Source organism: Anabrus simplex, chromosome 1 (genome assembly GCF_040414725.1).
Source record: "Anabrus simplex isolate iqAnaSimp1 chromosome 1, ASM4041472v1, whole genome shotgun sequence".
In the NCBI taxonomy this organism is placed as follows: domain Eukaryota; kingdom Metazoa; phylum Arthropoda; class Insecta; order Orthoptera; family Tettigoniidae; genus Anabrus; species Anabrus simplex.
This window is the reverse complement of record NC_090265.1, coordinates 1,087,357,423-1,087,380,284: the sequence shown is the minus strand read 5'-3', so window position 1 is coordinate 1,087,380,284 and position 22,862 is coordinate 1,087,357,423.

The window sequence follows — 22,862 nt, the reverse complement described above, 5'->3', positions numbered from 1 at the left end:
ATGTACTCACTGTATACATTGAATAGGAGGGGGGAGTGAATGCAACTTGTCGTACTCCAGCAGTAGTAGAAAAGATGTCTGAGATGTTGCTATTAACTCTCACCGTCTCAGTGTTCGAAGAGTAAAATTGTTGAATCAGGTACACTAAATGTATCGGTGTCCTCATCTCAACGAGTATAGCCCAGAGCTTTGCCCATTTCACCTTGTCGAAGGCCTTCTTGTAGTCCACGAAGCACAGGAACATCGTGATATTGTACTCCCTTGTCTTCACTATGAGCTGCCGGATGTTTAGGATCTGTACACGGGTTCCTTTGCCTGGAACAAACCCGGTTTTTCCTCTGACATTCGTGGAAGTAAGAAGGTCTTCAGCCTCCCGTTCAGCACCGTGAGCATGATTTTACTGGCATGGGAGATGAGGGCTATCTTTCGATAGTTTGCACAGTCAAGTGGAGAACCTTTCTTGAACAGTGGTACGAAGATAGAGTGGCACTACTGGTCGGGCCAATTTCCAGATATCCATATCTTCTGACATAACTTGTGGAGGATGTCGACACCTAGGTCACCCATGTTCTTTAGGATTTCAGCCGAGATTACATCTTGGTCTGATGCTTTCCGGTTCCGGAGATTTTCTATTGCTCGTTCTACTTCCTCTCTAAGGATCGTTGGCTCAATGTCTATTGGGTTCTGGTGACCTGGCATTGGTTGTGAGTCATCAGTGAACAGATTGGTGCAGTATTCTCTCCATACTCTGGCGATGCCCGGTGCTTTTGTGATGGCATTCCCTTGGTCGTCTTTAAGAATCTGATTCTTAGGCATAAACTCTTGTGAAAAGTATTTCACCTTGTCGTACAGTACTGCCCTGTTATTTTTGGTCGCATGTGCCTCTAGTTATGCACACAGTTTCTTATTATGTTCATTCTTATCTCTTCTACAAGCGTGTTTGATATCATTGTTCATTTTTTCCATTAGTCATCCTTGTTGTTCTGGATCTGTAACTGTGAGCCAGATGTTAAGTCTTATTTCAACCAGTGCCAAGGTTTCGTCAGTCATCCAAAGTTGTCGCTTCACTATGATGTTCATCTTTGAGACCTTGTTCGCTGCATCTGTGTTCCATTCTTCAATTCTCTTCCAAGCCATGTCACAATTTCCCTCTAGGTCTGGTAGTCCAGTGCTTCGGAGTGTTTCTTGGAAAGTAATTGGCTCAGGGGCCGTTAATTTTTTCGACTTTATTTTGACCACTGGTTTGCTCAGTTTGATTCTAAGGTAGGCCCAGAGTAGACGATGATCCGATCCGCAATGAGCACTAGGTATTGTTCTCCATCTTTTATCGATAAGGATGTAATCAATTTGGTTCTTAAAATGCCCAGTCGAGGAGGTCCACGTAAAGAGACGACGTTTGTGGTGTTTAAACATGGTATTCATATTGGAAAGACTCTTCACGGTTGCAAACTGTATCAACCGATTGCCTTGCTCATTACTTGCACCCAGGCCATACTATCCAACAGTTTCTCGCAAGTGGTTGTCGATCGGGGCGGTTCCTACTTTTGCAGTGAAGTCTCCCAATATGATGGTAATACCTCTTGGTACAAGTGATGCTATAGTATCTGCCCTGTCTGCATTGAGGTCCTCGATCTCTTGCGCGTCTGCAGCGATGGTGGGTAGGTATAACTGGATCGGATGTAGTTTATATGCTTTGGTTTTGAGAGTGAGGGTCAGTATTCCTTCATTTATAGGTCTGTATTCCTCAACATATTGGGATATCCGCTTATCAACAAGAAACGCGACGCCATTCTGACCTGTATCATTTGCCCCGGAAATGTATATACGTACATGGTCATCTGTTTCAAAATGCCCAGATCCTCTCCAGTGAGTTTCTGACAGTCTACAAATGTCGATTTGATGTTTCTTTAGTTCTCTTTCTACAATGCGAAGTTTCCCGTCTGAAGTAACCCTTTCACATTCCTTGTAGCTATTGTTTTACCTTTGCGAAGTTGGTCTGCATTTGTTCCATTAGTAGCAGATTTACCACGCAAGGCCTGATCGTTCACCTCTGCACGTCTGGTCGCACAGTTCACATCGTTCGGTCGGGAATCAAACTGACGCCGATAGCTACTCGGATCGCGCAGCGTACCAATATTATTTTTTGACTCTGCATGATGCGCTCATGGGATGATAATCAAGTGGTTTTCCTTTACCTTCCTGATCCTATGCCGTTGGCCATCTAGTGGCTCTTCCGCCTTTAGCGGCAGCTTCCCACCCCGAGGAAAAGAGGGTGTCCTGGACCTCTACCTGCTTATCCGCCCTCCGAGGAAGCCGTTGGCACTTGGTAAAGGGGGACCACTTATACCGGTGGTCATTCGGTGGACGCATTTTAACGCCATGCCTTGGTTCGAAAGGGCTGACTCTTCCGCCAGTTCCGCCGTAATGGTGATCACCATCTCCGCCTTCACTGTCGTAGAGATTTGCACAGGTAATATTGTGGTAGTGTGTAGAAAGAAGGTTCTGGATAATAGGACACAATTGAATGTAGATGAAAGCAATACAAAACCATTACGTCCATTGTAATGGCACCCAGAAGTATAAACACCATGTCCTAGGCAACGCCGCGCCGGTAAGAACGTACAGTGTGTCCGTCTTCATAGTTTCGATGGCATTGATGGTAAATATAAAAACATGGTTGACACTACGCTTAAAGATGGTAAACATATAACCGAGTGTCTCTCTGCGTAGTGTTATCTATGGACTTAATTGTAGGAAAAACAAAACGGATGACACTTAGGGCACAAAAGATACATAATATTTGTGCAAAAAATCCACATTAAACTATCTCATATTCATTAAACAACACTAACACACACACAATAGTGTCACAAACACTCTCAGAATATCATAAACGAAGCACAGTTCCTTCTTAAGGTGGAGAATTTACTGCACCTACACTACGAACGTCCACCTATTTTTCTCATTCAGTAATATATATTTTTATACCAATTTCTAGCCTTGTCCATAATATTCCAGAATTTCTACAAGTCCTAACCTGCTAAGGGGATGAAATATGGGCCCCCTACCTTATTCTTCTTGATTAACACCTATACTGCTAATAAGAAGAGATGGCGTCTGACAGGTAAGGTTGGAGGGAGGAGCACTGCACGTGGCATTTCACGATGTTGCCACATTCCAGCATTCCTTTCTGTACATGCTCTTACCCCTCGCTTCCGGCTCACTTGTTCTCTCCGTCATTCTGACCACTGTGATCTGTTGTAGACTGCCTGGTGGTGGTGGTGGTGATTATTATTTTAAGAGGAAGTACAACTAGGCAACCATCCTCTATATAACACTAATCAGACGGAAAAATGGAAGGGAGCCGACACTTCGAAAAATGAAGATATCGGCCAAAGCAAGACAAGGGCCACGAAGGGCGTGAAAATGAAAGACTCCCTAGCCCTCGCAAACCTAATAGCGTCGGGGTCGGAAAAGAATAAGAGTTGACCAAGGGAGGTCGGATAGGATAGATGAAAGTGAGGAGCCTGACACAAGTAAGTGGAAGCAATGCCAGGACTCAGCTGAGGGTCCCATGGTTGCCAACCCACGCTCCACAGTTCAGAGCCCCTGGGGCCTCTTTTAGTCGCCTCTTACGACAGGCAGAGGATACCGTGGGTGTTATTCTACCGCCCCCACCCACAGGGGGAAATAGACTGCCTGGCCAGGCGGTGTCGTCCCATTTGCGATCACTCTTATACAATCAGGTTCTTATCAGTGACATACAAACAGTCAGGTTGCTGTGAGGGAAATCCTTACTGAAGGATTAGTACAGGAAGACATTCCTCAAGTAACTGGCGAAACTGGGAATCTTACGAATCGTATGTTGAAAGTCATTAAATTACTTATATTTACCGTTTGAGACTGATGCGTTTATATCGGGATTGACAGGGAATAAACAGGACTCAAATAAACCTTTTATTTACCGAGCTGGATAGCTGCATTCGCTTAAGTGCGGCCAGTATTCAGTATTCGGGAGATAGTGGGTTCGAACCCCACTGTCGGCAGCCCTGAAGATGGTTTTCCGTGGTTTCCTAATTAATTTACACAGCATGTTTCTACTGCCTCTACTACCTCAGTTGAGGAGCTAATGAAGACGAAATGTGTTATGGTGAATAAAATTGGGTAAGGGGTGCCTATGGATAGGAACTGTACCGGCATTTGCCTGGAAGTGAAGATATTAAGCCACAGAAAACTATTCTGAGAAGAGCCGACGGTGGGATTCGAACCCACGCGTTTCCCGAATGCAGAGCTTGGCTCCATAACCACAGAGCGTTAAAATGCGCGGCCACTCGGTCTACTTTCATCTATATAAATAAAATTATAATTTTTGTCTGTACGCTTCGATTAGATGTACAAGATTCCAGAACTTAATGTTAAGAAAATGTTTAGATTACAATAAGTTGAAAAAATGACGATTCTATAATGATAGCGCGAAGAGAATATATTGCGTTCGGAAAATAGTGGGTTCGAATCCCATTGTCGGTAGCCCTGTAGATGGTTTTCCGTGGTTTCCTATTTTCACAACAAACACAACAAGCCAGGGTCGTTTCCTTCCCACTCCAAGGCCTTCCCTATCCCATTGTCGCCGTAAGACCTATCTGTGTCGCTGCGACGTAAATCCAGCGGTAAAACAAACCCTTGTCACCAAACATCCTCACTTTTCCGTAAATTTCTGTAAGAGTATACATTATATAAAGCTACGCCTTAATTAGCAGTCCCCTTGCTGCGTTAAAGTTGGGAAACCCTGACAGGCTGCTGAAAATTGTACAGTGATCGCAAATGAGACAAGAACTGGTCTTTCTTCACATTCTTGTTTTCCACTGTAATGGAACTGGTCGCAAATAGAACAAATTTTGCTCTGGAATGGAATTAAGGGAACATTCCTTTCCGATAAACTCGTAGCCTCGTCTTCAAAGAATTCTCTTGCAGCACATATCATTTCTCTTCCTTGGTGATGAATTGTCACACCATGGCCGGCGGTATTTTTTTCACGAGGTGGACGAGTCCTGGGCCTCCCTCTCCCTCGAGGAGTATTCATCGTACTCAAAATATAAATACAATGATTGCACGTGCGTACGTACGTAAATAGTTTTTAAAATACAATTAGAAACTTACTAACGGCCACTCACACTGAACTGCTTGCAACAAGATCTAGCTCACAAGTGAAGTGAGAGGTTTGGCAACTCCCAGCAAGACGAGCCGCCCAGAAGTTTTATCTCCATGGCAACCGCAGTCGCCCCACCCTCGTTTCCATGGCAACCACACAGCCACTCCCTTTATCCCGCCTCGGCAGGCAGTAAACGGACCTCCCTCTACGAAATGTCACAAGCCATCTCTTATTATTAGCAGTATAGTCTGCTTATAACAGCTGATAGTGGACCTGTTCACATTCATCCACTGTATCCCCTGCCTGTCGTTAGGGGCGACTAAAGGACGGACCAGGTGCTCTGAACTTTGCAATATGAGTTGGTGACTATGGTTCCCCGGAGTCTGGCATTGTTGCACCAGACTCCTCACTTTCACCTTTGCTATTTGACATCCCTTGGTCAACTCTTGTTCTCTTCCAACTTCGATGGTATTAGGTTTGCGAAGCCAAGGGTGTCTTTCACTTTCACGGTCTTCGTGATCCTTCCCTTCCTTTTGCGGGTACCTTCATTTTTCGAAGTGTCTAACCCCTACCATTTTCCTTCTGAGTTTTAATAGAGGATGATTGCCCGATGTGCTTCCTCTTAAAACAGTAACCACCACCACCAACACTGTGTTAAGGTTGCAACCAACCTACGAGCAGAGGACTCAAAATGCATATGTTCATATACCGGTATAGGCTTACATATATATATATACATAAATACTTATATTTAGCAGTAAGGGAATGAGTGTTGAAGAATGCACATTTTTAAATGTCGCGCTGTCAGGAGTTCGTAGCCGAAAAGTCCAGAAGGCGAGGTCTAGGTATGATCCGTACTTCGTATTACCGTCACTGGGGACAGAGAACATACAGTCTCTGATGCAACACTCTCACCGTATCTTTTTAAGAATGTTTGTACCACATTTGTAAACGTGTGCAATTCAGTATTCCTTATTGCCAGTGCTACATGTCTCTATGTGAAAATAATTGCATTATTAATGTAACTGACTACGAATAACTGTATGAGACAGAAATGAGTATATTCCGTTCTAAAAAGAACAACTTGCTAAAGCTCCCTCGGTACTAATTAAAGCTCGGGACATAAATTTCACGTTCTTTTACGAGTTTATTATTATTATTATTATTATTATTATTATTATTATTATTATTATTATTATTATTATTATTATTATTATTATTATTATTATTCGTGATGTGGGTTACTGTAGTCACATCCTAGTTCGTGAACCATGGGCAACGGCTGAGTGGTCTAGTAAGTGGTCCTGATATTCGACATACCAGTTTGCTATGGAATGGGAGTAGGCATCTCGGACATATTCTGAGTCATGGCCGTCCTTGTGCTCAGGCGGCTAGGACTATACAATCCACCGGGGTCCCTAACCCGTTAGAGGAGAGATCCTCACTTCGACTATGTGCAAGTAGAGTAGCATCCTGCGTCATGAATTTACTGAGCTCAGGACATTTTAAGCAAGCCGAGGGACTCCTTGGATACAACATGGCAAATAAAATGGAATTCGATGGGGAGTTATCAATAGTAATGGGGCTTATGGAAGAAAGAAAGTAGAACTGGCTGAGTCAGCAAAGAGGATGCATCTGGGTGTACTAGGAGTAAGTGATATTCGGGTAAGGGGAGATAACGAGGAAAGAGGAAATTATTAAGTGTACTTGACGGGTGTTATAAAGGGAAGGGCAGAGTGTGAGGTAGGGTTCTTCATCAGGGATACTATTCCACGCAACATAGTTTCTGTTAGGCATGTAAGTGAGCAAATGATGTGGGTAGTTTTGGCAGTTGAAGAAATTAGGACGAGAATTGTCTCAGTGTAATCACCATGTGAGGATCCAGATGAGGATGAAGTTGACAAGTTTTATGAAGTGACATCGTACAGTACTCAGGGCCAAAAGCACGGACAGGATAGTGCTAGCGAGCGATTTTAATGCAAGAGTTGGAAATAGAACTGAAGGATACGAAAGGTGATTGGTAAATTTGGGGAAGATATGGAAGCTAATGGGAACGGGAAGCGTTTGCTGGACTTCTGTGCTAGTATGGGTTTAGAGTTACGAATACACCAAGCATAAGGCTATTCACTGCTATACCTGCGAGGCTAGGGGTACCAGATTCATAATAGACTATATCTTAACGGACTTCGAATTCAAGAAGTTTGTTAGGAATATAAGGGTTTTTCGAGGATTTTTCGATGATACAGACCACTGTCTGATGTGTAGTTAACTATGTATCTCTAGGGCTAGGATAGTGCAAGTGAAATTTGACTGCAAACGGATAAAGGTAAAAAAATCTCCACTGTGTGATCTGTAGCTAACTACCTCTAGGCCTAGGATAGTGAAAGTGAAATTTGTCTGCAAACGGTTAAAGGTAGAAAATCTCCACTGTGTGATCTGTAGTTAACTACCTCTAGGCCTAGGATAGTGAAAGTGAAATTTGTCTGCAAACGGATAAAGGTAGAAAATCTCCAGGATGAGGAAATTAGACAGAAGTACATGGACCGAGCTCGATAGCTGCAGTAGCTTAAGTGCGGCCAGTATCCAGTATTCGGGAGATAGTAGGTTCGAACCCCACTGTCAGCAGCCCTGAAAATGGTTTTCCGTGGTTTCCCATTTTCACACCAGGCAAATGCTGGGGCTGTACCTTAATTAAGGCCATGGCCGCTTCCTTCCCACTCCTAACCCTTCCCTGCCCCATCCTCGCCATAAGACCCATCTGTGTCGGTGCGACGTAAAGCAACTAGCAAAAAAAAAAAGAAGTACATGGATATGATTAGTATGAGGTTTCGAACAGTGGACAGTTATCAGGTTCAGGATATAGAAAGATAATGGGTTGCACACAGGGATGCTGTAGTAGAAACAGCAAGAGAATGTCTAGGAACGACTGTGTGTAAAGATGGAAAAAAATTGAACTTCTTGGTAAAATGATGAAGTGAGAGCAGCTTGTAAACGTAAAAAGAAAGCTTATCAGAAATGGATCTAAACAAGGGACGATGCAGACAGAAAATTGTACGTAGATGAAAGAAACTGAGCGAAATAAATAGTTGCTGAATCCAAAAAAGAAATCATAGGAATATTCTGGTAGTATGGAAAGGCTAGGTCAAGCAGCAGGAAAACCTTTCTGGACAGTAATAAAGAACCTCAGGAAGGGAGGGGAAAAGAAATTATCAGTGTTTTTGGTAATTCAGATGAACTTATCATAGATCACATGGAATCACTGGACAGGTGGAGGAATATTTTGAAAATCTTCTCAACGTAAAAGGAAATATTCCTGGTGGTGTCGCGAACAACCAAGCTCATGGGGAGGAGGAAAATGATGTTGGTGAAGTGACGTTTGAGGAAATGGAAAGTATGGTAAATAAACTCAATTGTCGTAAAGCAGCAGGAATAGATGAAATTCGACCTGAAATGGTGACGTGTAGTGGGAAGGCAGGGATGAAGTGGCTTCATAGAGTAGTAAGATTAGCATGGAGTGTTGGTAAGGTATCTTCAGATTGGACAAAAGCAGTAATTCCACTTGTCTATAAGCAAGGGAACAGGAAGGATTGCAGCGACTATCGAGGTATCTCATTGATTAGTATACCAGGCAAAGTATTCACTAGCATCCTGGAAGGGAGGGTGTGATCAGTGGTTGAGAGGAAGCTGGATGAAAGCCAGTATGGTTTCAGACTACAGAGGGGCTGTCCAAATCTGTGTGCGCCAGGTAATTGAAAAGTGTTACGAGAGGAATAGACAGTTGTGTTTGTTTCGTAAATCTAGAGAGAGCATATGATAGGGTACCGAGGAAAATATGTTCGCCATATTGGGGGACTGTGGAATTAAGGGTAGATTCTTAAAATCAATCAAAGGCATTAATGTTGACAATTGGGCTGCAGTGAGAATTGATGGTAGAATGAGTTCTTGGTTCAGGGTAATTACAGGTGTTAGACAAGGCTGTAGACTTCCAACTTTGCTGTTCGTAGTTTACATGGATCATCTGCTGAATAGTATAAAGTGGCAGGGAGGGATTCAGTTAGCCTAAGCTGATGACTTGGTCTTAATGACAGATTGTGCCGAAAGCCTCCAGTCTAATATCTTGGAATTTAAAAATACGTAGGTGCAATGAGTATGGTATGAAAGTTAGCCTTTCAAAGACTAAATTGATGTCAGTAGGTAAGAAATTCAACAGTATTGAATGTCAGGTTGGTGATACAAAGCTGTAACAGAGAGATAATTTTAAGTATTTAAGTTGTGTGTTCTCCCAGTATGGTAATATAGTAAGAGAGATTGAATCAAGGTGTAGTAAAGCTAATGCAATGAGCTCGTAGTTGCGATCAACAGTATTCTGTAAGAAAGAAGTCAGCTCCCGGACGAAACTATCGCTAGTTATTCTACTAAACAGGTAACAATATTCATCTACTTCCTTTAAGACTTTACATCGGTCTGTTTTCTGACCAACTTTGCTTTACGGGAGCGAAAACTGGGTGGACTCAGGATATCTTCTTCATAAGTTAGAAGTAACAGACCTGAAAGTAGCGAGAATGATTGCTGGTACAAACAGGTGGGAACAATGGTAGGATGGTACTCGGAATGAGGAGATAAAGGCTAACTTGGGAATAAACTCGATGGATGAAGCTGTACGCATAAACTGGCTTCGGTGGTGGTGTCATGTGAGGTAAATGGAGGAGGATAGGTTACCTAGGAGAATAATGGACTCTGTTATGGAGGGTAAGAGAAGTAGAGGTAGACTAAGACGACGATGGTTAGACTCAGTTTCTTACGATTTAAAGATAAGAGTTATAGAAATAAATGAGACCACGGCACTAATTGCAAATAGAGGATTGTGGCGACGTTTAGTAAATTCACAGAGACTTGCGGACTGAACGCCGAAGGGTATAACAATCTATAATCATAATATATGTATGTAATTTATTATTATTATTATTATTATTATTATTATTATTATTATTATTATTATTATTATTATTATTATTATTATTATTATTATTATTATTATTATTATGCACGTTGGTGAAAACCGCTCATCACTATCTTCAAGTAATCAGGATATATTTAAGGTGTAAAACGTATGTGAGCCACGCAGTGTATGAAATATATACACAATATTCTTACTGAGTTTTTTCCTTTAAATACTGGTGATAAAATTGAAAAATTGTACTGTTGGCCACTTTATGACGGCCAGTTTCCTTTAAGGCTTGTTGCTGTATCGGTTACTATTGCAAGTGATTTCCCATTTTAATAACATGGTCAACGTAACGTCAACTTTATGAGTTTACGGGTGGGAATATCTGAACCCTCCTGCCTGCCTGTTCTGCTATAGGAGAAGTTAGCTCCATTACTAACACAATGTAAACTACCTTAAGTTCTAGTTAACAAGCTTTCCTACACCGCGGAGTCAGTCCTTTATTCAACTAACAGGATATTTTCCAGCATCTTCATAACAAAGTCTACTCATTGCTTGTTCAGTTTATAATTAAGAGGGCCGATGACCTTCGATGTTAGGCCCCTTAAAACAACAAGCATCAGTAATTAAGAGGACTAGTCTAGAAGTTAGAGTAACAGGCTCATTCTGGTCCTTCTGAGTTCTGTTAGTGGCTCTGCTGGAGAAATGTTGTTCAATAATGAGTAGATAATAATAATAATAATAATAATAATAATAATAATAATAATAATAATAATAATAATAATGTTGTTGTTGTTGTTGTTGTTTGAGTCATCAGTCCATAGGCTGCTTGATGCAGCTCTCCATGCACGCCTATCCCGTGCTAACCTTTTCATTTCTACGTAACTGTTACATCCTACATCTGCTCTGATCTGCTTGTCATATCCATACCATGGTCTACCCCTACCGTTCATACCGCCTACACCTCCCTAAAAACCAACTGAACAAGTCCTGGGTCTGTTAAAATGTGTCCTATCATTCTATTTCTTCTTCTCGACAAATTTAGCCAAATCGATCTCCTCTCACCAATTTGATTCAGTATCTCTCCATTCTTGATTCGATCTATCCATCTCAACTTCAACATTCTTCTGTAACACCACATTTCAAAAGATTATATTCTCTTTCCTTCTGAGCTAGTTATCGTCCATGTTTCACTTCCATACAATGCCAAGGTTTCAGACGAAAGTCTTCAAAACCACTTTTCTAATTCCTATATCAATGTTCAAAGTGAACAAATTTATGTTCTTAAGAAAGGCCTTCCTAGCTTGTGCTAGTCTGCATTTTAAGTCCTCCTTACTTCTGCTATTGCTAGTTATTCTACTAACCAGGTAACAATCTTCGTCTACTTCCTTTTAGACTTTGTTTCTCGTCGCCATAAGACCTATCTGTGTCGGTGCGACGTAAAGCCAGTAGCAAAAAGGAAAAAAAATACTTCGTTTCCTAATCTACGTATAATATTTCTTGCATCACCTGAATTCGTTCGATTGCACTCCATTACTTTTATTTTGGACTTATGTATTTTCATCTTGTACGCCTTGCCCAAAGACTCTGTCCATATCATTCTGCAACTTCTCCAGAGCTTCTGGAGTCTCAGATAAAATAACAATATCATCAGAAAATATCGGGGTTATGATTTCTTCTCCTTGGATTGTGATTCCCTTCCCAAATTCCTCTTTGATTTCCTTTACTGCCTGTTCTATAAAACACTGAAAAGGAGGAGGATAAACTGCAACCTTGCCTCACTACTTTCTGGATTGCTGCTTCTTTTTCCAAATCCCATTATTCTTATCACTTAAGACTGATTTTTATACAGATTGTAGATAATTCTTCGTTCCCGGTATCTGATCACGATCACCTTCAGAATCTCAAATAGCTTGGTCAAATCAACATTATCGAATGCCTTTTCGAGATCTACAAACACCATATATGTGGGCTTCTCCTTCTTTATTCGATACTATAAGAACAGACGTAAAGTTAGGAATGCTTCACGTGTTCCTACATTTCTTTTGAAGCCAAACTGACCTTCCCCCAACTCAGTTTAACTTGTCTGTCCATTCTTCTGTAAATAATACGTGTTCAAATTTTGCAAGCATTAGATACTAAACAAATGGTGCAGTAGTTTTCACACTTGTCAGCACCGGCTTTCTTGGGAATAGGTATAACAACATTCTGCCGAAAATCGGATGGCACTTCTTCTGTCTCATATATTTTACACACTAAATGGAATGACCTAGCCATACTGGTTTATCCTAAGACAGTCAGTAATTCAGAGGGAATGTCATCAATTCCAGGTGTCTTGCTCCTATTTGGTCTCTCAAAGCTCTGTAGAAATATGACCTCAAAATTGGGTCTCTCATTTCATTAGCATCAACAGATTCTTCTTGTTACAGAACCATATCATCTGCGTCTTTACCTTGATGCAACTGTTGGATATGTTCCTGCCGTCTTTTTGCCTTGTCTTCTTTCCATCTGAGCTCTCTTAATAATCATACACCTAGTTTACCTTTCTCCAGAGGTTTCCTTGATTGTCCTGTATGCAGCATTTACCTTTCCTACAACCATGCAACCTTCAACATCCTTGGAGGTCTCCTTCTACCATTCTTTCTTAGCTGTCCTGCACTTTCTATCTACTTCATTCTTTAAGCGTCGGTATTCTTTCCCGCCCTCTTCACTTTTTGCATTTTTGTTCTACCGTCTTTCATCGATCAGGTCCAGTAATTATCTCCTGAGTTATCCATTGATTCTTAGTTGATCGTTCCTTTCTTCCTAGCATTTCTCCAGCAGCCCTAGAGACCTCATTCTTCACGGCTGTCCACTCTTCCTCTGTTGTGTTACCTTTAGCCTTTTCATTTAGTCCTTGTGCAATATGTTCCTTGAAACAATCTCTCGCACTCTTGTCTTTCAACTTGACTAGATCCCATCTCCTTGCATTCCTTCCTTTCTTCAGTTTCTTCAACTTCAGATAGCCTTTCATGACCAACAAGTTATGGTCAGACATAACGTCTGCTCTTGGGAAAGTTTTGCATTCCAACATTTGGTTTCTCAGTCTCTGCCTAACATACTGAAGTCTATTTGAAACCTTCCAGTGTCTCCAGATCTCATCCACGTATACAGTCGTTCTTTGTGGTGTTTGAACCAAGTATTAGCAATGACTAAATCATGATCGGTACAGAATTCAACCAGACGGCTTTCTCCTTCATTCCTTTGTCCCAGTCTGAATTCTGCTACTGTATTTTACCGAGCTCGATAGCTGCAGTCGCTTAATTGCGGCCAGTATCCAATATTCGGGAGAGAGTGTGTTCGAACCCCACTGTCGGCAGCCCTGAAAATGGTTTTCCGTGGTTTCCCATGTTCACACCAGGCAAATGCTGGGATGTACCTTAATTAAGGCCACGGCCGCTTCCTTCCAACGCCTAGCCCTTCCCTGTCCCATCGTCGCCATAAGACCTATCTATGTCGGTGCGACATAAAGCAACTAGCAAAAAAAAAGTTTTCCTCCGGCGATCAATGCTGTAACAAGGGAATTTATTCGTAGAAATACAAACCATTTTATTGCCACGCATCTGATTACCATCCTAGAGAATGTTATCATTCATCATAGTCAAGATTGCCGTACTTGCAATGCCTTTATATAGACGTGAACAAAGTATTTAGAGTGTGCATGGCTCCCTCTGTCGAAAAGAATGGTAGTCCCACGTAGTTCCCTTGAAGCTATCTTTGTTTTTACATGCTTTCTGTTTATTTTTTATTTTTTTTTTTTTTACTAGTTGCTTTACGTCGCACCGACACAGATAGGTCTTATGGCGACGATGGGACAGGGAAGAGCTAGGAGTGGGAAGGAAGCGGCCGTGGCCTTAATTAAAGTACAGCCCCAGCATTTGCCTGGTGTGAAAATGGGAAACCACGGAAAACCATTTTCAGGGCTGCCGACAGTGGGGTTCGAACCTACTATCTCCCGAATACTGGACACTGGCCGCAATTAAGCGACTGCAGCTATCGAGCTCGGTCTGTTTATTTAAATACTGACCGAGATCGATAGCTGCAGTCGCTTAATTGTGGCCAGTATCCAGTATTCGGGAGATCGTGGGTTCGAACCCCACTGTCAGCAGCCCTGAAGATGGTTTTCCGTGGTTTCCCATTTTCACACCAGGCAAATGCTGGGGCTGTACCTTAAGGCCACGGACGCTTCCTTCCCATTCCTAGGCCTTTCCTGCCCCATCGTCGCCATAAGACCTATCTGTGTCGGTGCGACGTAAAGCAAATAGCAAAAAAAAAATAATAATAATAATAAATACTGACTGAGACTTTATCTCACTGCCCCATTCTTTGATCTTGGAAGATTATGTTTATTACTATTATTACATTGCTATTCTGTTTAATCAGTAGATCACTATTTTATCATACTATTGTTGGCATGATCCAATGTATCTGATATATACAAGCCCACACACAAGTTTACTCATGAGGAATTTATTGAAATATTTGTCTTTTATAAAAATTGTGTCTTGTAAATAATCTAAATAGAAGAAGACCTCACGTACATACTAAAAGATGTAAACATTAAGACGTTTGTAAACATTGCCGTACATTTCATTAGATCAGATACGAGCAAGTGTTGGCAGTTCGATTCGTAGATATTTTGTCAAGACTCTTGAGTTGTGCATTATTAGCATGATTGGAGAGAAAATCTTTCGATTTCGTCATGGTGACAATGTACTTTCTTTCGTGTCCTTCAATAAAATGGGAGAATAAGTCTTAAAAATTATATTGCTCTCCAAATAACAATTATATCTCTGAAGTACACACATTCCACTAGAAACCGCTAGAAAATATTATGGAAAGGTAGAAAATTAAGAGAAATACTAACGCCCGCTAGGAAAGTTTCTTGAAAGAATCTCTTATGGAATTTGGATCGACATAATATAACCATAAGAAAACACGTCTTCACACTACTTTTGGAAATTCAATTTTATTACGGTTCAATAGAAACTTATCACAATAATTATCTCTGTTACTCAAATAGATTCGCTGCCAAAAGTACACGGATATCCATAAACATTTGAAGGAGACGCGGTAAGTATCAGTTCGCAGTATTGTTATTACTGTGCTCCAACTACAGTGACTTTAGACCTACTGGACGGCTGATCATCACCTGATAACGAATAGAGGTGATAATCACGTAAATAAATCTCAGCTAATGCTTGTTAACTAGATTCTATTCAGACCTGCAAGTATGCTACATCAGTATGCGATACTGCTCTTCTGTCCGACTGCCAATTGCACGGTCGATGGGGAACACGTTTAAGACCACTAGCCGCTACCTTGTTCTTCTACTACTACTACTACTACTACGAAACGTTTTCATTCTTCCCCTGAAGGGGGAGGCGGGCCTCTTAGACGGTTACGCCGTCTCTCAGGTCGGGAGATTTGTTACGGTGAAGGAGATGTGCGGAGAAGGTGAGGGGGTAGGCGGCCGTGGCCTATACTACGAACTGTCCCGGCATTTGCCTTAGTGCAGGAGAATGGAAAACCACGGAAAACCATTCTCAGGACAGCCGACGGGCGAGGCCAGGCGAGAAGTGCAGCACTGTGCCCCAAGCCCGTCTCACGAATCCAGAGGCGTAGAGCCACGGTAGAGCCGTGACGACCTCTCCTCTGCTCGGTTGGCCAGTCAGAGTACAGAGCTTATGGGACAGCAACCCACTCTGCATCTACCGACTACCTTGTTCGTGCGTGCGAGAACGTTTTCATTCCCCACCCTGAAGGGGTCGGGCGGGCCACCTGAAGGGTTACGCCCTCCCTCTGGCCGTGAGCTTGGGCGGCGTTGAGGAGATTTGATAGACGAAGGAGAGGGGAAAGGAGATGTGTAATGAAGGAGTGGGGCAAATAGGGGCCTTTTTTTAATTACAAAAGTAATGAGTCTTTATTGAGCAGAGATATAATACAAAAATCTATGGTGCTGTGACAATTTACAGGTTCGTTGGGAAATAGTAGGGACTACTAATGTAGGGTTGGGATAAGATGAAATGGAGGGAAGTTGTGATGTGAGCGATGGAGGTTGCTAGTAGACGGAATAGGTCCAGTATCGGGTGATGGGGTGGGAAGAGGGGTGTTTGGGGAGCAGGTTGGTAGACTGTTTGCGGGGGTGGGGTGGGTGGCCGGGAGCGGCGTTGCGAGTTAGTAGGAGGGGGCCGCATGGAATGGGGTGGGGAGCGAGAGTGTTCCAGTCGATGGTGCTGGTTGCGAAGTCGGACGCCGGTGGATATCAGCTGGCATACTACTTCTTCTGAGGGGAATTGTAGCCGCACCATGAATGTTGGTCCGTTGACGTTATGGTTGCGATATGCGCGGCGGGCTGATATTCCTGCTGTTTGAAGTTCTCGGAGTATTTCTGAGTCTGTGATGGCTGGATCTACGCCTCGAAGAACACAGCTCGGTGGTGGTATTTGCTGAGGTGTCGGAGTTGCGGTGGCGGCTGCGTTTCCTTGTGTGGCTGATTGTGTTGCGTTGGTTGCATCTGGAAGGTTGGTAGGGGGTTGCTGGAGACGGGGTGGTGTGGAATTGAGGGAAGTGATATAGGATGACATTAGAGAAGGGTGGCTGGACGTGGTACTAATGGTGGTCGTATAAGCAGGAGTATAAAGGCCGATGTGGTGATGGTGGTAGTAGTGGTCGTAGTGGTGGTTGTGGGAAGGATGGATTTGGGAGGTGGTGGGGGCTGGTGTTCATTGACGTAGGGAGTGGTGTTAGGGTCTTCGAAGAGGTGCTGCGCTATGTACTCCGGAGTGGGCTCCACTTTGTGGCGTCTGTTCTGGATGGTCACGCCTTTGTTTACGATGTTTACCTCGTCTTTTTTGCTGTGTACAGATGCCAGGACGTACGTGGATGATGAGTAGGTGGAATGTTCTAGGAGCCTGATGACGTCGTGGACCGGGGCGCCGGTGATACGGAGGTCGTTGAGAATGTCCTTTTCAGTAAGAGCGGTGTCCACGCCTGAGATAATGCAGGAGAACATGTTGTAGGGGAGGCGACTGCCAACGAGGCGTCTGCCTAGTTATTGTTTATTGGGCCGACTGAGTCGCGAATACAGGTGAGGGACACCCAGCCGAAAAAATGTCGAGGCGTGTTGCTTTTCCTACTCTTATCTCCCTACCTTGTTCATCTTAACCTTTTTATCCCACTGTTGGCGGAAATCTATATGACTTGGTGCGACGTTAAACATACAACAACACCTACAAGAATGATCTAATTATCAGTTATTAACTTTATGCTTTACTTCAACTTAATGTGTGTTTTAACATTTTTGTAAATTGACCACATGCTGAATTGATTTCAAAATTTATCACATCCTTTTACAAAGAGACATTTTTATTCACTATCTGAGCAGTCTGCATGGCTGGATCGACAGCAGAAGCTCAGAGTCATCTGGTGGACTCTACCGACACTTCTTGGGCTATTTACTCGTTTCTCGCCCTGTAGTAGTGCATTTCTTTATTCTGGATACGGAAGTTGTAATAGCAGTGCTGTGAGTGATACCGCTTGTTTCAAACAACTACACCGGGCGAGTTGGCCGTGCGTTTAGGGGCGCGCAGCTGTGAGCTCGCATCCGGGAAATAGCGGGTTCGAACCCCACTGTCAGCAGCCCTGAAGATGGTTTTCCGTGGTTTCCCATTTTCACACCAGGCAAATGCTGGGGCTCCACCTTAATTAAGGCCACGGCCTCTTCCTTCCCATTCCTAGGCCTTTCCTGCCCCATCGTTGCCATAAGAGCTATCTGTGTCGGTGCGACGTAAAGGAAATACCCAAATAGCAGATCAAACAACTACTGTAGTTATAGCCAGGAACGCTTATGTGTTGGTGATTCTCCCGAAATTACAACAGAGTTTGAGAAATTTACTTTTGAACGGTGTATATAGGCTACCCTTACGATCGTGTTATAAAAATAATAATAATAATAATAATAATAATAATAATAATAATAATAATAATAATAATAATAATAATGGATAAGTACAAAATAAATAACCTTGCACTTTAATTTCTATTAGCGTTCCACACATAAATACAGTTCATAATAATGTAAAGAAAGTAAAGAAAACAGAGTCGTCTTCGAACAAAGAGAAATTTAAACGGCAAATCCTTACAGAAGAGAAGGAGGACGTAATCCGAATTACTTTTGCACGTTCGCCTCGAAAATACGACCAACGTATGGTACAGCAGACAGGAGGAAGTCCACCGACTGTCCAAACCACCGCAAATTAGGGTGTCCCTTATTTTTCAAAGGTTTAATTTTGCAATGCATAGGTTATTGTTTTATTCATTTGGGCCTAGAACACCCGAAAACATTTTTTTTTTCCTTATTTGGAACAGTGCAACTCGTGCCTCCTCGCGCGCAAACATGTCCATACAAGTTGCGTCACAAGACTGGCGCGCTCTCATTGTTATTGTCACTTAGTTTTCGCTTATCGGGTAGCTATCACGGATTCTTTTCGAAATTATCAGTGGAACTAAGGAGCAATAAAAAAGCATTTTCTTGGTTGGTGAAGTAAATCACCAAATAACAGGCGCGAAATTACCATCTAATCGTCAAGTTCTCGCAGTTCTATTTTTCAACATACGTGAGGTTAAGTTGACTGTTAGTGAAAGCTCAAATCTTGTCATACGGGAGTGCAATATATTCTGGGAAAAGGTTAGAATACCTACCAGAGCTGTGCCTAATTGTGTTAAGAATTTAGTGGATCTTTATCAGGTCTGGCGAGAAATGCAAAAAAATAGCAAGAAGATTCAGGATTTACATAGGCGCCGCGAAGAGAACTTTCAACTTGAATTAGGTAATTTATTCGATATCGCACATGCTGATGCTCTTGAAAGAATAAAAATCGAAGAAGATAAAATATTTTTGCAAAAGCAAAGAGAGCCACGTCCGGGGTGCCTAGCGGGTGTTGACAAAAGTTGGCTGATATTGAAGAAAGGGCCAGGCTGAGAAAACTCGCAGAAGATAAAAGGAGACTAAAGCAAATGCCTTCCGCGAGCTCATTGGAATCTCCAACTTTACATACTTTTGATACACATGAAGACGTAGAAGAACAATCCATAAGCTCCGAAGAAAGCCTGTAAGAATCTCTGCCATCCACATCTCAATCAGTAAGTTCTTAAGCTACGTCGACAAGAAGAGGAAGAAAAGATTTTATCACATCTAAATTAGTTGCAACTTTAGACAGATGTCAACTAAGCATCAGAGATTCTCCTGTTTATACAGGATGAAGCGAAATTCGCGCACTCGGGCGTCGCAGCGCGACTCCTCACATGCCAGCAATAAAAAAATGTATCTCACAAAAATTCGTACTTCGAGTATATCCGACAGAAAAAGGACGTTGAAGAGTGGCAATCTGGCAACACTGTAACCACATGTATAGTAACTACCTCTGTCAGCACATATTATTCGTGCTGTACAGTTAGTGCAGCGGATAGAGTTTTGGGTTAGCATGCAGGAGGTCGAGGGTTCGATTCTGGGTTGAAGCGTTTCTTATTTCGTAAATGTAGTCCTGGTGGTATGGTATCAGGCATCTTAATCGTCAACAGCGATTGCAGCGGGTCCTCTAGAAATCATTTGCACTTACTACGAACAATCGTTTTCATTGGTCAGCTTTGAAAGACGCCCTTTCTACGTCGTGGGCGTGAATTATTCGCACCCTCCTCCAATGGTCTCATAGATTAGTCATCATCATCATCATCTGTTTACCCTCCAGGTTCGGTTTTTCCCTCGGACTTAGCGAGGGATCCACCTCTACCGCCTCAAGGGCAGTGTCCTGGAGCTTCAGACTCTTGGACGGGGGATACAACTGGGGAGTATGACCAGTACCTCGCCCAGGCGGCCTCACCTGCTATGCTGAACAGGGGCCTTGTGGAGGGATGGGAAGATTGGAAGGGATAGGCAAGGAAGAGGGAAGGAAGCGGCCGTGGCCTTAAGTTAGGTACCATCCCGGCATTCGCCTGGAGGAGAAGTGGGAAACCACGGAAAACCACTTCCAGGATGGCTGAGGTGGGAATCGAACCCACCTCTACTCAGTTGACCTCCCGAGGCTGAGTGGACCCCATTCCAGCCCTCGTACCACTTTTCAAATTTCGTGGCAGAGCCGGGAATCGAACCCGGACCTCCGGGGGTGGCAGCTAATCACGCTAACCACTACACCACAGAGGCGGACCTCATAGATTAGTACCAACTATTATTCTTGCCTCGTTCAGGTCCATTACATTTCGTTAGGGCCTTACGTTACCAGTAGGCCTAGCAAAGTATTTGTTGTGTTCAGCGTTACAAAAATGTTGTAAATGTAGGATACATGTGACCTAAGGTACGGTGTCTTACTGTATTACAGTATATAATGTCCGATGGAAATTTGCAAATAAAATAATGCGCCTCAACCAAGTATTGAACCCTCGACCTCCTGCATGCCAACTTAAAACTCTATCCACTGCACCAACTGTACAGCACGTGTAACGTTTGCTGATACAGGTACTTACCGTACATGTGGTTACAGTGTTGCCAGACTGCCACTCTTCAACGTCCTTTTTTCTGCCTGGTATACTCGCAGGACGAACTTTCGTACGATACATTTTTTATTGCTGGCATTTGAGGAGTCGCACTGCGACGCCCGAGTGCGCGAATTTCGCTTCACCCTGTATAATTCAGTCTGCAGTAGAAGCACTTGGTCTTAGTTCTGACAATTACCCGATCAACAAATCTTCTATTCAACGCGTTAGATAGAGCGAGATCCATTAAATCCGATTTTCAGAATAACGTGCCCGAAGTAGTTACTGTTCATTGGGATGGAAAATTGTTACATGCTCTGGACGTAAGAAGTTCTGAAGGAGAACGCCTACCAATTATTATTTCATATGACGAGGAAGAACAACTTCTTGCTGTGCCGAAGTTAGACAACTCTTCCCGCAAAGAGCAAGAGAAAGCAGTGTCAAATGCCCTTCATGACTGGAACCTGGATGATAAGGTACAAATAATGTGGTGTGATACAACAGCATCTAATACAGGACGCTTGAACGGAGCTTGTGTGCTTTTAAAGCAAAAACTAGAAAGAGTTGTTACTCTTTCCTTGCCGCCATCATATTTACGAACTGGTGCTCAAAAGTGTGTTTGAATCAAAGATCCAACAAATCACTAGCAGTCCTAATATTCCGCTGTTCAAAAAGTTTAGAGACAATTGGAAGAGTATTAATCCTAGTGCCATCGAACCGTGCACTGATTTTGTCCAACAACATCTCTGCGAGGCAAATTGGTGAGTTTTTTACAATGAGCTGGCAAAATCGATTGTAAGAATGATGATCTTGTTTTTCTGGGTGGAGACATTAAAAATAAAATAAAAATCAGACCTCCTGGTGCAATGCATCAAGCACAATGGATGGCAAGAGCTATTTACTCCTTAAAAATGTTTTTACTGAAGTTCCAGTTTAAAATGATCGCTAAGGACAAACAAGCTTTACAAGATGTTTGTTTATTCGTTGTGGCAGTTTACGTGAAGCCCTGGCTTGGATCTAGTTTGGTGATAAAAGCGCCAAATCAAGATTTTTGTTTTTTAAAGACCTTAAAATATTACGAGAAAGTTGACAAGTTGATTTCCAATGCGGCTTTAAACAAGTTCAGTCAACACATGTGGTACTTGTCAGAGGAAGTAGCCATCCTTTCAATTTTTGATAATGAAGTTGATGAACAGACTAAAGGAAACATTGTAGAAAACTTACAAAAAGAAAGCTTTGGTGATTCCGGAAAGAGATATGTTCCATCGAAAGAAGAGATGTCTGGTTCTCTATATGGTACGTAGTAGACTAGTAGTGTTTAATCTGGTATTTTATTTAGAAATTTGTTTTTTATAGGCACTACAAGTATTTTTTATCTTGTTTCAGGGAAATCTTTGAGTGATTTGGTTTCTGTCAAGAGTAAAGATTTATTTTCACGACTGAAGCTTGACAGTGATTTCCTTCAAGAAATTGTATCTTCATGGAAAGACAACGCGGCGTTTGTGGAAGCTAGAAAGAAGGTTTTTACCTTAAAAGCAGTTAATGACACAGCCGAAAGAGCTGTTAAACTGATGACAGACTTTGATGGTTTGATTATCGCAGATGAAGAACAGAAGCAGTTCTTATTACATTGTGTGCAAGAACATAGAAAAATTTACCCAGACTGTAAAAAAGAGACTTTGAAGAGGAAATATCCGAATGAATAACTATAAAAATTGTATCTTGTTGGTTACTTACAAGAAGAGCATTACATAAATTTCTGCTTTCATTTATATTTCTCTAAAATAATTGTTTTGAGTGATCATCTACAACTACATTTAAGAGACCCTTTAAGCAGCTATTTTCTAAAACATTTTGACCCCGTCGGCACGGGTTAAAATTATTGTAGGAAGTTGAAATTCTGTACTTGGGTAACTAATCCTATATATATAAAGCCACAAGGCTAACTGACTCACTCACTCACTCACTGACTCACTGACATTAATGTTTGCCCACTTCCAAATGAGCTAGGAACTTGAAATTCTACAGTCTGATAGCTATTGGGGTGCAACCGAAGGAAAAATTCAAAAAAGTTCAATTTTTTTATATATAGCCCCCCTTACGCCCAATCAAATTATCGGACTAAAATTTAGTGTTAGACCCTTCCAGATGAGCTAGGAACTTGAAATTCGGCGGTCTGACAGCTCTTAGGCTGCAACC